Consider the following 17,583-nt stretch of genomic DNA (forward strand, 5'->3'; position numbering starts at 1 on the left):
TGCTCCTCCACTCCTGTCCGCTGAGTGGAAAAACCACCCATTTCACTCAATAATTCCTGAGCACCAATGTCCTCCTCTACCTCCTCCTCTTCTTCCTGTCCTGCCCCCACAGGGGTCATGTGGCGTTGAGATCTGTGCGCCACGTCTACCGCACCCTGACCAGCCATTGTTAACAGCATTTGTTCCAGGACGTGCAACAGAGGAATGACGTCGTTCATCCCATAGTCCTGCCGACTCACGAATAGCGTGGCCTCCTCAAAGGGCCTGAGCAAGCGGCAGGTGTCACGCATGAGCTGCCAATGGCTGACATCTAAGTTACACAGGGGAGTACCTTTATCCGCTTGTAACATCAGGAAATCGGTGATGGCCTTTCGCTGTTGTAAAGGCGGTCTAACATATGTAGGGTTGAATTCCACCTTGTTGCAACGTCGCAGATCAGGCGATGCTGTGGAATTCCATTCTGCCGCTGCAGCTCAAGGAGGGTGTGCTTTGCGGTGTAGGAATGGCTGAAATGCATGGTTCCGATTTTCAGTTTGCGCGGAGACAGCCATCTGTCGATTTCTCTGTTCATTACACTCAGAAGTTCCTCCCCTGTGTGACTACGTTCGCCAAGGCATACCAGGTGCAGCACAGCGTGACACCGTTGCGCCCTGCACATGTGATATGCCGGTCGGGTAATGGGACTTGGCACGGGGGTGGCGGCTGAGGACACGGCGGAAGAAGAGGTGGTAGAGGCGGACATCTTTGCTGGACCAAGGACGTGCAAACGTGGAGGCAAAAGCGGCGTGACCTGTCCAAGTTGCTGGTGCGGCTGTGCCGGCACCACGTTCACCCAGTGGGCCGTAAATGACATGTACTGTCCCTGACCGTAGTTACAGCTCCACACGTCGGCGCTGCCGTGCACTTTGGCAGAGACCGACATGCTCAAAGACTGGCCCACCATCTCTTCTACATGTGAATGCAGGGCTGGCACTGACTTTTTGGCGAAGAAATGCCGGCTTGGCACTCTCCACCGCGGCTCGGCACAAGCCATCATTTCTCGGAAAGGTGCTGAGTCCACCACTTGGAAAGGGAGGGACTGCAGCACCAGCAACTTGGACAGGAGGACGTTCAGCTTCTGCACCGTCGGGTGCGTGCTCGCAAACTGTTTTCTCTTGGAAACGGATTCCAAGAAAGACTGCTGACGGAATCCGTGAAGAGGAGTAGCAGGAGAAGGAGCATCTGAACGAGCGGAAGATGCCAACGAGCGACAACTCCCCTCAGCAGAGGTGTTGGAGCCTTGACTGGCTGATAGAGGGCGATTGACGTCGGGTGACGGAGCAAGTAACGGAGCGGGTGATGGAGCGGGGGCTGGGGCAGGCAGAACCGCTGTATCTTTATCACGGTTTTCCCAGGCCACCGAATGGCGACGCTGCATATGCTGACACAACACTGTAGTCCCAACATTGGCCCCCTGGCCACGCTTGCCTTTCTGGCCACATAGTCGACATACGGCTACGTTTACTTCCTCGGGCGGCTTGACGAAAAATTGCCACACCGCCGAGTAGGAAACTTTGCCCCCGCTACTCCTCACTGGCTGACTGCTACTTCCTCCGTGCACACCGGCACCACTACTGGCCATGGTGGTAGGCTGCAGTGGAGCTGGTGCTCTACTCCGTGGCCTTTTGGCTCCACTGACACTGCTGCGACCCTGCTGCCTCCTGGGCAACCCACCGACTGTTTTGCTCGCTGGCAAGCTGGCACCCTCTTCTCCTGATGATGCGGAAGCAATAGCCTGATGACGACGAGGCTGCCAAGTGCGATCAGCCTCATCATCATCAATTAGGGTCTCCGCGTCACTACTAGCCCCCTCGGCTGCGTGTGGGTCAGGAGACAGACCTGTCTCTAGACCGGCTACCGAGCCACTCTCCTCGCCAGTACTTCTTCGCCTGGCTGCTGAAGAGGCGGATGTCTCCCCCCTGTTCCTGACCGCCCTCTGTTAGCTCTTCCTCACTGTACAGTGGGGCTGAGCCCACAGCATGCGATACTTCGCTTGGTGAGGGAACACCAAAGGACAGGGGCAGGTCGAGGACACGTGATTTCAGTGGGCTTGCTCCCGGGCCATGCCAACTAACGGTTGTGTCTGACGTACCCACCGACCGTTGGCTGTAGGTGTCAGAGGTGACCTGGGAAGAGGAAGACGACCGAGTCAACCAATCGATGACGGCAGGGTTGTCGGTGGAGACACGACCGCTGGATGACACCGGGAGCACTGGCCTCTGGCTGCGACTAGTGCTGCCTCGACCCCTTCCTCTGCTGCCACGTCTGCTCGCTCCTGAAACATTGCCTCCTCTGCCACTCCTCTGCGTGTTGTCTGACATACTCTTTAATTCAATAAGCACCCCAAAAATAAAACCGGATTTAACTCTTTGAACGTACAATAGTGGTTGTGAAGCAGAAAGTCAGTTTATTTAGCACAATCGGTTAATTGCAGCTTGCCGTTGGCTGGAAACTGTACGTTTATGTCACTGGAATGCACTAATCACCCAAAAAATATTACCGCCACCCGGCGTGTATATGGATTTAACTCTTTGAACGTACAATAGTGGTTGTGAAGCAGAAAGTCAGTTTATTTAGCACAATCGGTCAATTGCAGCTTGCCGTTGGCTGGAAACTGTACGTTTAGGTCACTGGAATGCACTAACCACCCAAAAAATATTACCGCCAGCCGGCGTGTAAATGGATCTAACTCTTTGAACGTACAATAGTGGTTGTGAAGCAGAAAGTCAGTTTATTTAGCACAATCGGTCAATTGCAGCTTGCCGTTGGCTGGAAACTGTACGTTTATGTCACTGGAATGCACTAATCACCCAAAAAATATTACCGCCAGCCGGCGTGTAAATGGATTTAACTCTTTGAACGTACAATAGTGGTTGTGAAGCAGAAAGTCAGTTTATTTAGCACAATCGGTCAATTGCAGCTTGCCGTTGGCTGGAAACTGTACGTTTATGTCACTGGAATGCACTAATCACCCAAAAAATATTACCGCCACCCGGCGTGTATATGGATTTAACTCTTTGAACGTACAATAGTGGTTGTGAAGCAGAAAGTCAGTTTATTTAGCACAATCGGTCAATTGCAGCTTGCCGTTGGCTGGAAACTGTACGTTTATGTCACTGGAATGCACTAATCACCCAAAAAATTTTACCGCCAGCCGGCGTGTAAATGGATTTAACTCTTTGAACGTACAATAGTGGTTGTGAAGCAGAAAGTCAGTTTATTTAGCACAATCGGTCAATTGCAGCTTGCCGTTGGCTGGAAACTGTACGTTTATGTCACTGGAATGCACTAATCACCCAAAAAATATTACCGCCACCCGGCGTGTAAATGGATCTAACTCTTTTAACGTACAATAGTGGTTGTGAAGCAGAAAGTCAGTTTATTTAGCACAATCGGTCAATTGCAGCTTGCCGTTGGCTGGAAACTGTACGTTTATGTCACTGGAATGCACTAATCACCCAAAAAATATTACCGCCACCCGGCGTGTATATGGATTTAACTCTTTGAACGTACAATAGTGGTTGTGAAGCAGAAAGTCAGTTTATTTAGCACAATCGGTCAATTGCAGCTTGCCGTTGGCTGGAAACTGTACGTTTAGGTCACTGGAATGCACTAATCACCCAAAAAATATTACCGCCACCCGGCGTGTAAATGGATCTAACTCTTTGAACGTACAATAGTGGTTGTGAAGCAGAAAGTCAGTTTATTTAGCACAATCGGTCAATTGCAGCTTGCCGTTGGCTGGAAACTGTATGTTTATGTCACTGGAATGCACTAATCACCCAAAAAATATTACCGCCACCCGGCGTGTATATGGATTTAACTCTTTGAACGTACAATAGTGGTTGTGAAGCAGAAAGTCAGTTTATTTAGCACAATCGGTCAATTGCAGCTTGCCGTTGGCTGGAAACTGTACGTTTAGGTCACTGGAATGCACTAATCACCCAAAAAATATTACCGCCACCCGGCGTGTAAATGGATCTAACTCTTTGAACGTACAATAGTGGTTGTGAAGCAGAAAGTCAGTTTATTTAGCACAATCGGTCAATTGCAGCTTGCCGTTGGCTGGAAACTGTACGTTTAGGTCACTGGAATGCACTAATCACCCAAAAAATATTACCGCCACCCGGCGTGTAAATGGATCTAACTCTTTGAACGTACAATAGTGGTTGTGAAGCAGAAAGTCAGTTTATTTAGCACAATCGGTCAATTGCAGCTTGCCGTTGGCTGGAAACTGTACGTTTATGTCACTGGAATGCACTAATCACCCAAAAAATATTACCGCCACCCGGCGTGTAAATGGATCTAACTCTTTGAACGTACAATAGTGGTTGTGAAGCAGAAAGTCAGTTTATTTAGCACAATCGGTCAATTGCAGCTTGCTGTTGGCTGGAAACTGTACGTTTATGTCACTGGAATGCACTAATCACCCAAAAAATATTACCGCCACCCGGCGTGTAAATGGATTTAACTCTTTGAACGTACAATAGTGGTTGTGAAGCAGAAAGTCAGTTTATTTAGCACAATCGGTCAATTGCAGCTTGCCGTTGGCTGGAAACTGTACGTTTATGTCACTGGAATACACTAATCACCCAAAAAATATTACCGCCACCCGGCGTGTAAATGGATCTAACTCTTTGAACGTACAATAGTGGTTGTGAAGCAGAAAGTCAGTTTATTGTACACAATCGGTCAATTGCAGCTTGCCGTTGGCTGGAAACTGTACGTTTCTGTCACTGGAATGCACTAATCACCCAAAAAATATTACCGCCACCCGGCGTGTAAATGGATTTAACTCTTTGAACGTACAATAGTGGTTGTGAAGCAGAAAGTCAGTTTATTTAGCACAATCGGCAAACTGCAGCACCAACTGTGCACGACAGCCACCAAAAAAAAAAAGGGTGTATGTCACTTTAAATTTTCGATTCTTTGATAGCTGTGGCCCTAAGTAACGATTCTGTGTCCCTGAGTAACGATTCTGTGTCCCTGAGTAACGATTCTGTGTCCCTGAGTAACGATTCTGTGGCCCTAAAGTCTCTGTGGCCCTAACTCTGTCCCTTAATACACACAGGTCTGTCTCTCTTGAATGACCGGAGGCTAATGGAGAATTCTAAGATGGCCGCAATTTATAGTGCTGGCTGGCTGCTGATTGGCTAATGCGATCACATGTCATGAATGCATTATGGGTCAGCGCGTCTTGTCTGCGCGCCTTCCCAGAGATCCCCGCCCCATCTTCTCTGTCCATTTTCTCCGTGGCCACACATGTCGCCGCCATTTTTGGGAAAATTCGATTCGTGCATCTGAAGTTTGCTAATCTTCGGATTCGTCGCGAATAGAATTTTTCCAAATCTTCGGAACGAATTCCACTTCGTCATGTTCGATTCGCTCATCTCTAATTACTACTATCACCCCTTCTTTACAAATCAATGTTTCCATATTCCTGCTCTCTACAGTCCCCTTGGAAATGACCCTTGCAACATCTGATACTTCTCTCAGCAAGATTCATTATAAAAGATCAAAGGAAAAACCACAAAATGAGAAAAGGGATGGTCAGCACAGAAAAACGTGAAATAGTCAGCAAGAAAAACCAAACCAATTAACCACTAGAAGCTAGTCTAAAGAATATTTTTCCTTCACTGGCTCGAGTAAGCATACAAACACAGACTACTGTCTGCAGGGGCCCCATGGGCCGCACAATAAGTGCCAGAGGGCTGCAGGTTGGGCACCAGGGATATATGCAATCGCATAGATACATCTTTGTTTTTTATAGGGTATACATTTTGCATTTCATTTGATTACACTGTCTTTTCTCATATACAGCAGGCCCCCCGCTTTCATTAGCCTCCTCTATTCCTGTAATTTTATAAAGCTCTATGATCAGAGGGATTCTTCCTCTCTCACAGAGAAGTCCCATGTGATCAGACAGGCAGCAGCGGCCAGTCAGAGGCTGTGCAGTGAGTCGCACGCAGTAGGAAATGAGCTTTTGTGTACAGTGCAGAACTGATGCAGAATAACACAGCGCTCAGTGTAGCATGCACTGACTGAGCCAAGGCAATACAAGAAATTATCATCATCTTCTGTCGAAATACATTACTGTAGGTCAATGTAAATGCTACCACCGTGCCCCTATTATACCGGCTGATTCTGGTAAGTCAGATTTGCTTGCATATTTTTATTTCTTTTCACCCAATGCTTTGTGCGTGCAGCACTATCACCTATTGTACGTCTAGTAAATGTACTACAGAGCAGAGGTTGATGGGCTGTATGGTTAGAATGAGATGGCAATCTGAAACAATGCCAGAAAGATGAACTGTACATTGTGTGTTCTTCAAGATAAATCAGGCAGCTGGCAAAGGTGTACTAGACATGTTATAGAACATTCGCATAATACATTGGCCACTGATTTAAAGGTTTTTGTTCTTTAATAATAATCCCATTCACTAACTAAATTATTGGGATATTGCATCAAATGTCATTAGTGAATTATAAAATGAATAACATTGGTTTTAGTTCATGCTCTAATATTAAATGGTTAATGATTTTCATGTTTCTTCATACAAGTCCATGAACATTAGATAGATAGATAGATAGATAGATAGATAGATAGATAGATAGATAGATAGATAGATAGATAGATAACCAATAGGTAATTGATATGTAGCTAGAGAGATAACTGATAGATTGGGTAGATAGTGGTGGCTCAATAAGTATCTGCTTATAAGCATTTCAAAATTTGGTATTTGCTTAATTAAAATGTGATTCAATGATGTTATCTAACAACTTGGACTACAAGCAAAGCTGGAATTATTACATTCTACAATATACTATTGTTATTACTAGCATTATTATCTTTGTGTTATTCAAACATTAAATGTTTTCCATGAGGCTCAGTTTAAAAAGCTAACCCACCAGGAGAATGATCCCTATTTTCAGCTATTTTCAGATTAGTCCAATGACATTTGAAAATTAAAGTCATGTGTCTAAGAGACATATCTATCATATACTAAGGAGAATTGGCCAAAAACTATTGATGAATAGTTATTATGAAAATGGCATTCACAACGATACACATAAATGAACACAAAGACATCTAGATATTTCAGCATGCATTTCTATGTATATAAATATCTTTGCAATCATGTTCCAACATTGAATTTTGTTATTCCAATATAGTTCAGTATTGGTATCAGTGCTGATTATTAAGCATTTGTGTGAGTACTCGTGCAAATGCTCTGATACCTGAAACCAATACCTTTGCGGTGTGATGTGAGCCCATACAAAATTAATGGGCTCAAATTACACCACAAAGAATCGCATGTGATTTGAACAGGAAAGTGATGCGATTCCTTTCTGGATCGCATGTGGTTTCCCTGCGTGTGCGGTGTGATTTTCAGTGCGATTTGAGCCATTAATTTTGTATAGGCTCAAATCGCACCGCAAAGACATTGGTAATCGGTATCGGCAAGTACTTGAGCACAAGTATTGGTACTCGTACTTGCCAATAAAAAAACATTATCGGTGTAACCCTATCAAATACCCATTGGAGCTGAAATCACCAGATAAACGTTGAAATTAAGCTGGTAAATTGATGTGCAAGAGGAGATTTATGATAGAAAACAGAATTACTAGATGTGTAGGCGGCATTCATTTTCTTGTTTTAGGATTTTTCCCCTCTGTTTTCACCTGTGATATCTGGCCAGTAACATGTGAGTAAATGCAGTGTGGTGCGGGAAGTAATGACACAGGGTCCGGTTGCAGGAGCAAGAATTTGTATTGAAGGAAAGGCTTAACTGAACAGACAACCCAGTGGGAGAACACCATGTCAGGGAAACACTCAAATTTCCATGTAACTTGAGAACACAATGGATTCAGATGCGCCAACAGTGTCTGTCTCGGAGGGAAGAATGCGACCTCGCTGATCCAAAACCAATGTGGAGGATTCTGCAGAAGGTTTTCATGTCCCTAATCTGTCTCTCCTCATCAGGAACCTCTCACTGCCGCTAGTCACTTTCCCTGTCAAACAGGTACTCATCTGTCCACTTCACAGAGTGTGCGCCAAAACCTGGGATCAGGGTCTTAAAAACACTCTGCTGACCCAAGTTTCTTCAGACTTCCTCTCCAACTGCAGCACCACTCCAGCTGAATGCCACCTACAGTGGAGCAAAAGAACTACACCTATCTACAAGCACACCTCCTGTATTAGAGTGCCCCCACTCTGGATGAAGGATCACAGGAGGCACCTTTGGACAGCAGCCTTGTCAGTCAGGGGGGAGGGGAGTGTTAGATGCACTGGTAGATTTTGATATGCTAACAAACTGAAGCTGAACTCCAGCTAACACATTTTAAGCAGTTACAGCAACAGGTTTTTTTTTTTATTTTTGGGATAATGGTTTTCCATAAATAAATAAAAAATGATTATTGTAAGCACCCCTGTCAGTGTCAAATTGTTTGGCTCAATCCAGTAACTGCTACATCTACACGACAGCTTGTTCTGTTAAAAAAACAGCAGACTTACTGGCTGGATCACCAGGTGAAAATAAAAGAAAGAAAGCGTAAAAAATTGGTAAGCTGCAATATAAATAATGTTTCCTTTTGGGTTTAATACTGCTTTAATATTAGTCTATAATGCAGAAAGTAGATGAGGAAGTGCCACATAATCTGTATAACTGCTAGCTCTGCAATGTGTTGTCAGACTCTATAGGCTATTGATATCAGAGAGTGGCTCATTATTATTCGCTATCAGTTGGCTAAATTGGCTATAGCCTTTCTGCACTATATCTTTTTATTAGTGCATGTTATTGCTGTACACAATTATACAACCGTTTAGTTTATGGAGTATGGCCTTTTTAACAATCCACCCAAAAGTAATATTTTTATTATTAATAATTTTTATACAGGATTTATATAGTGCCAACAGTTTGCACATCACTTTACAACAAAATGGCAGCCAGTATAGTTACATTACAATTCAATACAGGAGGAATCAGAGGGCCCTGCTTATTAGCGGTTACAATATAAGAGGGAGAAGGCCTGGATCTAGCCTATCTGATCTGGGGGTGCAGTAAAAAAAAGTCAGGGGGCATAATGTCAACACAGTGTGTGAGTCACTGACAGTCTGTCACACAGTGTTACAACCTGGGAAACACTATTATGTATTAGGCTATCATTAGATTAAGATGATTAAACAGAACCTGTGCCCCCTTATATCAGATGTCCCTGATAGAGTCCCCCTTTACATCAGGAGTCCTCATCACAGTCCTCTTTACATCAGGTTCCCATCAGAGTGCCTCCTTACATCAATATTCCCATCAGTATCCCCCTTGACATCAGTGTCCCCATCAGCATCCCCCCTTATATCAACTGTCCTCAACTGATTGCCTTCTTATGATCAGTGATCCCCATCAGAGTGCCCCCTTACATTAGGTGTACCCAACAGAGTGCCCCCTTACATCATTGTCCTCAACAGAGTGTATCATTACATCAAATGTCTGCATCAGACTGGCTCATGCACTTTTTGAGCTGAAGGGGAAAATAAGAGTAGAGAGAAGAGTTTTTTATGGATTGTCCAAAAGTGGACAGTGTAGGAGATAGTAGGACAGATTGGGGTAGGGAGTTTCATAGGATGGGAGAGGAGTGGGAAAAGCTCTAGAGGCGAGCACAAGGTTAGAGAGCAGGAGGTTTTGGGAGGAATGAAGAGAGAGGTTTGGTTTGTATTTTGAGACTAGATTAGTGTTGTCACTGGGAGCTGAGTTGCAGATGGCTTTATATGTTTTTATTAGTATTTTGAATTTTATGTATAGGTATATTCTATGTATAGGTGAAGCCTGGTGGGCTGGCTTCCTATAGGCCTTGACATTGAATTTTGCCTGACACGATTTCTGACTCCAATGCTGTTCCTGTCCACCTAGGAGACTTGTGTGTTCCCATTTGCATGTCCCAGTACCATCTATTGCATTTTCCATAATATAAAATAAAAATCCAATTTGGAAAATAGGAACCCCATGTTACAGCAAAAGAAGGTATACAGACCCCATTAACTTAGAGATGTCACCAATTGAGCCCCCAGAGAAATGTGTAGATGACTTCCCCCTCCTACATGTACCAAAACCTGAAACATTAGCTTTGGGTGGACTATTGGACGGATCCTACATCTCAATAGTTTTATTAAAGTTTTTCAGGGAGATACAGTTGTGAAAAAGATACATATTGGCTGAGAGTACAACATTGGTTAATGGAAGATTCAGAAAAGCCAGACATATGTAGATGAAGTGTTAACATTTAACAAAGTGCAACGGGGGAACATAGCTTGAAAAGGAAGGCCCAAATGGGATTACCATTGCCTTGGGGGTATTGGAGTCAAGGTACAGCAACGTAAAAAGGGAGGTGGAAGATCAGGATGGATGGATTGGGAATAAGTTATTGGGGTACACATGAACTAGGTAGAGGGGAGAGCGGGAGCATACACAGAAGAGTGGGTTTGGAGAGGATAGTAAGAGAGAGTAAAGAGGGGAAAGAACAGAGAGATGGGAAAGAGGAAAGAATAAAAAAACAGGTTGTGTGGGGAGAGGGGGTGGACAGATCTTTCAATGTGTTTTAATCATTAAATTCATAATGCCATCCATGGTATATTTGTACATAGTTACATTGGTCCATTTTATACCATACCTGTGGAATCCCTCTAGAAGCTGGAAATCACTGAAGTAGACACCGCAGTCACAGCGATCTCCACTTGCTTCCAGGTCGCTTGCTGAGCAGATGTATTGTAAATTCAGGGGGTTGAAGGCACATCTTGGGCTCCAGTCAGAGAATGCTTTGCATTGTCTAAATGAATGCAAAATGTTCTGTGATTGGACAAAGTGGAGAATGTGATGTCGCCACCCCAGCTGTAAGCTTTACATTTAAAGCATATGTAAACTGAATCACTAAAACCTTATTTAAGGAATATGTAAACCTGTGTCTGCAGTACCATGTACTTGTATGAACAAATATCCTGTTCTCTTTGATTTGCATCCTTTGTGTTAAATCCTTGGTGTTTCTTCTACTTTCTACTTTATGAAAAACTGACCACACTAAGCAGGAAATCACCATGTGGTCACTTCTCTAGCTGTGCTGGGAACTCATCCTGCTGTCCTCCAATGATTAGACTTGTGCTGACATGCCCCCCTACACAGTCTTTCACTGGGAAGACCAGTTTACTGATGTTTCTCCTCCCATGGCTCTTATGCAGCTGAGAACAGTGGGGATGTAATCCCTTATTTAAAAAGGGGGAAATTTGTTTATAATGCTTTTTATATCTATATACAAATGTTTTACCTTTCATTTCTATTTTAAAGTGAATGGGTTGTTTTATAAGGTGAGGGTTTACATACAAGTTACGTTTAACCTTATGAATGCAATTTCAAAAGTCATGTTTAATATTTATAAATCTGCAGCTTTAGTTAACATGCCTTCTAGTGATCCTGCCATGGAGGTCCCTCTTTAGGTACTTCCTGGTAGGGGGTAACACCATTTTGTCTTCATCTGCTGAATGTGCTCCTGCAATATCACCTCGTCAAACAGGCTTCCTAAGCAGAAAACATACGTAGATCACTGTTGTCATCATCAGGATGCCCGCGCCATGACAAATGCCATGCAGTCAATGCTAGAATACATATATATAGACAGGAAGTGGATGCAAAGATAATCTAGGAGATCAGCAGCACTGACATACAAAAAGAAAGATGAAAAATAAATGCAAAAACATTTCTTTTTTTCAAATAAAATGGCAATAGTATATGATACACAGTGCTTGAGCAAACTAAACTTCATTCAGTTAGGATTTGTTTCTACTTTAATGTTCTAATGAGACCCCACATATACTTGGTCCATTCTTAGTGTATTTTTTTGTATCCTGTAAAAATTGTATAGTTGGCTTGTATGTATTTTGTCAGGATAAGAAAAATATTAAAGTGATATTAAAGGCAATGAAAAAAAAACAAAACATGACATGCTTACCTGTTCTGTGCAATGGCTCCTGTTACTTTTTCAGCCAATGAGGAGGGAGAGTCCCCAGGGAGCCAAGGCTCCTGCACACATCGATGGATCGCAATGGGGCTCAGGTAAGCATTGGGAGGTTTGTGGGGAGCTGCTGCACACAGAAGGTTTTTTTACTTTCATGCATAGAATGCATGAAGATAAAAACCTTAAACTTTACAACCGCTTAAATAAAAAATTTTTTTTTGGTCAGATATGCAGCACGTGAACTATTATACATTTATATTCTGTATATTATTTAGGCAGCGACTGTAGCATACCCTGCAAATCTATAGGTTAATCTATTCATAGCGTATTGAAAATATCTTTTGCTTATAGGCTCTGTAGATGGAATTTACATACACAAATCAAGAATGACTCATCCTAGTGAACCAATGCAGGAATTATTCTTCATAGGTTGGCTCACCCTGAGGTTTCAATCTGATGAAGAAAGCTGTAAAGCAAGCAGCGTCTGTTCAGTACCCTCTTTAGTTAACCCATACTGTTCTGGGAATCCTTTGTCATGTAATAAATGCTTATGGCCAAAGCATTAGTTTGCTTTAAATGTTGGCATTACCACATAGAATAATTCTCTGTTGGTCAGAACATGGGGTCTGCATAGACTTCTCAGCAAGCCGCTGAAGATGAAGCCTTTAAAATCTTTCCTAATCCTTCCTACTCTATATAAAAAAGAAAAGATTGTCTGTAAACTAACAGTATACCAAAAACTTTCCATAGGGCAATGACCATTACTTTGTGTGGACTGTTAAAAAATGTTGAAAACATTTATAACAATTACAAATAAGATAAAAAGCTTAGTTTTATCCAGATTTGCAGATCTGGAATCTACTTAGCATGCTTCCGTCTTTAATTATGAGCATATACACCAGGGGTAGGCAGCCTCAAGGCGTGGTTTACATCTGTACGGGTGGTGCTGCTGTGAATCCACATGAAAATCCGTGCAGCCGCACCACCCGCACAGAGAGAAGCGGACACGTGGGAGGGTGCCATTAGTTCTAATGGCACACCGCCCGCACTGGAAAACGAAACTGTACTGGATACCAAGGTTTCCGTGCATGCTGCATTTTCAGAAGAAGTGCAGGGACTTCTTCCCTGCGTGTCACGGGAGTCCATTCAAATGAATGGGCTCTCGTGCCAGCGCAAAACGCAGCCCGCACGGCCGCAAATATATGAACCAGGGCTAAAGCGGAGTTCCACCCAAAAGGGGAAGTTCCGCTTTAATGCTTTGTCCTCCACTCCCCATTAATGATTGGCACCTTTGGGGAGCAATTTGACAGGTACCCGCTTCCACTTTCGCTGCGATCAGCCTAAGCAGAAGTTGTCCTCCCCCCCTCCCTCCCCGTAGTCTCCTGGGACGCGTGACAGGTCCCAAAGGCTACGGGGCTATTCACAAAGCGCAGCGCATGCACAGTGGGCACCCGTCTGTAAAGCCGCAAGCTGTCACAGCCGGGTGCCCACACTAAAGATGCCGGTGCCAGGGAGAGAAGACGGCCAGTGAAACCAGTGGTGGTGACGACACTGCTGGACCGAGGGACAGGTAAGTGACTGTATTTTAAAAGTCAGCAGCTACAGTTTTTGTAGCTGCTGACTTTTTTTTTTCTTAGCTGAAACTAATTGTGCTTTAAAGAGGTGGAGAGCTACCTGAACAACATAGAAGTCAAAGATCACTGGGCACAGTGTTGCCTCTTCACCACCTCTAAAACACACTTGGATCGCTGCACTTGTGAATGAGCCTTTAGTTGCATTCGGCAGTGGCACGCTTAGGGCTCGTTCACACTCAACCGTGTGGTTGAGTCTTAATTTTACTGCCCCCAATCTCTACCCCCTTTAGCTGCTGAGGCAGCAGCCAAAGGTGTACACATGCTGCAGCAGGAATGAAACCTTTTGGTGGGTGCTACTGCCTGCCAACAGCAACCCATTTAAGTAAATGGGACCACTCTGCAAGCTCCCCACCAACTGCATGTTTCTTCAGGGAACAAGGGGTTTAAGCAGGTAGTGAGAAAGCAACACAACGCTGCCTGCTTTAACCCCTTGTTTGCTGTACTGCACAAGGTTGCAGGGCACTTGCAGAGTAGCCTCATTCACTTAAATGGGTCATGCTTGACAGGTGCTTCATCCACCAACCATGACACGGCATATAACTCCCGCTGCAGCTGTGACATGTGTACACCCCTAACCACTGCAGCTAAAGGGGGTACAGTTGGGGTAGGGGTGGTAAACACATGTCTTAACTATGGGGTTTTACCATCCCCCAAACTGCAAATGTAAATTAATCCTTACTGTTCTGAGCCCCCTATAGGGCTGCTTTCACATTGATGTGCTGTGGTTTACCTGCACCATAGGTGCAGCGCAGTGTATCTGCGACTTTCCTGGGTTAGCTGCGCTTTGCCATAGACTTCTATTATACTCTGCAGATGTGGTGTCATTTCTGAAAGCACACAAACCTCCTGCATTTAAGAGTTTTTGTGCACTTTCAGAAAGTGCACCAAACCCACAGGATATAATAGAGGTCAGCAAACCCACAGGAAAGCAAAAGGGAAAATGCACTGCACCCGTGGTGTGGGTAAACCGCAGCACATCAGTGTGAAAGCAGCCCTATGCTATTATACCCAGTATATTGCTTCACACTGACCTGAAGAGCTCTTCTATCCTGCTGCTGGCACCACTCTGAAGATCGCTAGCTGGGGTAAGAGGTGGAGTGCAGTTGGTTTCACTCCGCAATGGACAGGATCCAGCACTACAGAGGAGACATCGGCCTATGCAGCTCTTGCTCCCTACTACAGCTCTGACTATACAAGTAGTCCTTATGCATTGCACTCAGCTTGATGCTCTGGGATGGGGAGTCAGCAAGCCCAGACCGCAATCTACCAGTTACCTGGCCACTATCTACTGGTAGATCATGATCTATGGCTTTCTGACATTAGATATACACTATATTTACTGTGATGGTTATGGAACAATTCATAGAAACTCTGCAGTTTTTTTGTTTTTTTTTTATAACCTTTTTGATTGGTAGGGGACCAAGCATAAAGTCCACTCAATCTCCTGAGCTTAGAAGTCGACCCCACAAATGACGTTTGGCTAAGTCTCCCTCTTGGGTCTGCCAGACATACCTCACCTTTCTGCCCTCTCAAGATTGGGGATATCTGACAACACTATAAATGTAAGCAAAAAACAGAGGGCGCATCAGCCTAGCGCATTTTCCTTGGGACTAGACTTTATTATTAAAAGTGCGATAAGTTATATACACACAAGACCACGGATGTACAAAGGCTTGTCACAATACAACAGCAAATTCCGACCTGCGATGCATCTCATCACATGGTAGGGAATATAGAGATCAAACCGCTGACGCGTTTCGAGGCCTTGCCTTGTCTTTAGAGCTGTATGAGTGCATAGGGAGTATCCATACTAATATGGTATAAAACAGGATATGGCTATTGTCACATAAGAGTCACTCAAACACTCCCCTGTGAGAGGTGATTAACTCCAGCAGAGCTTATCCACTGCTGTTTTCACTCACAAAAGGAATAAATTCCCACATAGTGCTTCACTGTCAATAGTATACTGAATATTGGCTCTTTTTAGCTGACCACAGTCAAATTCTATGGAGTCATGGAACAGCTATTTCAGAAGCTTTTTCATAGACATTAATAATGGGGTTAAGGGGGTTAATCAGCGCCAATAGGGGAGTGTTTCAGTTACCCCCATGTGACTATAGCCATATCCTGTTTTATACCATATAAGTATGGATACTCACTATGCACTCATATGGCTCTGAAGAAGAGGCGAGGCCTCGAAATGCATCAGCAAGTTTGATCTCTATATACCCTATGCGATGAGATGCATCATAGGTCGGAATTTGCTGTTGTGTTGTGACAAGCCTTTGTACATGTGTGGTTTTGTGAGTATATAACTTACCACGTTTAGGTCACTCACCTAAACTGGGCTTGCTTTTAGCTGATAATGCTTCTTTGCTGGATGTAAGGAAGATCTTGAACCATGAAGATCACAGATTATAAATGTCATAGAACTGACCTGCCTCACCTCAGCTTCCAGACAACTTGAACTCCCACTCTTCATTATTTCCACTAGTAGTCTGTGCATTCTCATAGACCAGAAAAAAATCAAATGAAATAACATTTATGGATTCATACCATTTTATCTACAAGGATCAAGAACATCAAAACATACAGATTAAGGTGGATCAGTATGTTTGTAGTCAGGGACAACACAAAGCTGCATGTGCCGATGACTCCTCCACCCCTTGTATATAGGTTGTCCAATCAACACACATACTGTACATGCAGAAAAAAAACAAAACAGGGCACAGTCTCCTCGTGCATTACCGTGATAATATGAAATGAATTAAAAAATACAAAAACATACTTACAAGCCAAAAAGGTCATAAAAACAGAGACAAGAAGTCAAAGGATGCCAGTCGTAGAAAGCACGAGGAAGGGAGTTTGACTCCCGAAACGTGTTAGCACTTTACCCGAGGACCCATGCTACCCACAACTGGCATCCTTTGACTTCTTGTCTCTGTTTTTATGACCTTTTGGCTTGTGAGTATGTTTTTGTATTTTTAAATTAATTTCATATTATCATGGTAATGCATGAAGAGAGTGTGCCCTGTTTTGTTCTTTTCTACTAGTATCAAACTTCCCCGATCTACCAAGGGCGGCACCTCAGCAAGTGCAGGATTCCATTTTGAGTGCAGCAAGAGAGATATGAGTGCCGATTTCTGGTTACTGTTGGATTTTACACATACTGTACATGCCCAGGCCCGCATGCTAATTCATCCCAAAGGTGTTCAGTAAGGTTAAGACAGTCCTAACTCACCAAGCCATGTGTAAAAAATGAAAGTCACACCCAAACACTAACCCTCCCCAAAAAATGTTTGAACCCCTGCACCCCATAAACATGCATGTACAAATGTAAATAAGTGTGTTGGGAATGAAAACTTTGCTTGCGAAGCACATTACATATCACCGCACATGCCAGAGTGAGAGCAATAATTCCTGGCCCATTATTCACAGGTAACTGATGACCTGCAGGAGCTTTCTAAGCATTGTCTATGGAAAATATAGGGTAGTTTGCGGTTTCAAACACTTTCAAGCCTTTACATGTTGGGTATCTATATACTTGGCACAACTTTATCTTTTATATTTCACCATCAAAGTGAATAATTTATTGAGTTTGTTTGCACTAAAATTAAAGTGGAACTTTAGTCAGAAAATGAAGTCCTGCTAGATCACTTCAGGCTGGCCCCTTCTGCAGGTATAGCTATATAGAACATTAAATATAGGTGCCTATACTGTTTAAAATCCAGGAATACACTGGAGTTGATTTACTAAAGGTAAATATGTGGTGCACTGCAAGTGCAGTTGCTTTATGTCTGAAGGGAAGCTCTGAAATGAGGTGAAGCTCTACTGATTTCTTTCTCCCAATCATGTACAAGCAAAAATGTTGTTTTTTTTATTTTCCTTGCATGTTCCCCTCAGATCTAGA

The 17,583-nt window shown here is 43.7% G+C and overlaps 1 protein-coding gene across 2 annotated transcripts in view; it reads left to right on the forward strand.

Moving 5' to 3' along the window:
- Positions 1 to 5,967: 5,967 nt before the first annotated feature.
- CSRNP3 (cysteine and serine rich nuclear protein 3) overlaps positions 5,968 to 17,583 on the forward strand; it is a 143,682-nt gene continuing 132,066 nt past the window's right edge. For both annotated transcript variants that reach the window (XM_089660206.1, XM_089660221.1), the window contains exon 1: positions 5,968 to 6,186. The gene's annotated coding sequence lies outside the window, so the exon portion shown is untranslated. The remainder of the gene's footprint in view (positions 6,187 to 17,583) is intronic.

Source organism: Staurois parvus, unplaced genomic scaffold (assembly GCF_062004578.1).
Source record: "Staurois parvus isolate SC_StPar_1 unplaced genomic scaffold, SC_StPar_1.0 ptg000031l, whole genome shotgun sequence".
Lineage (NCBI taxonomy): Eukaryota > Metazoa > Chordata > Amphibia > Anura > Ranidae > Staurois > Staurois parvus.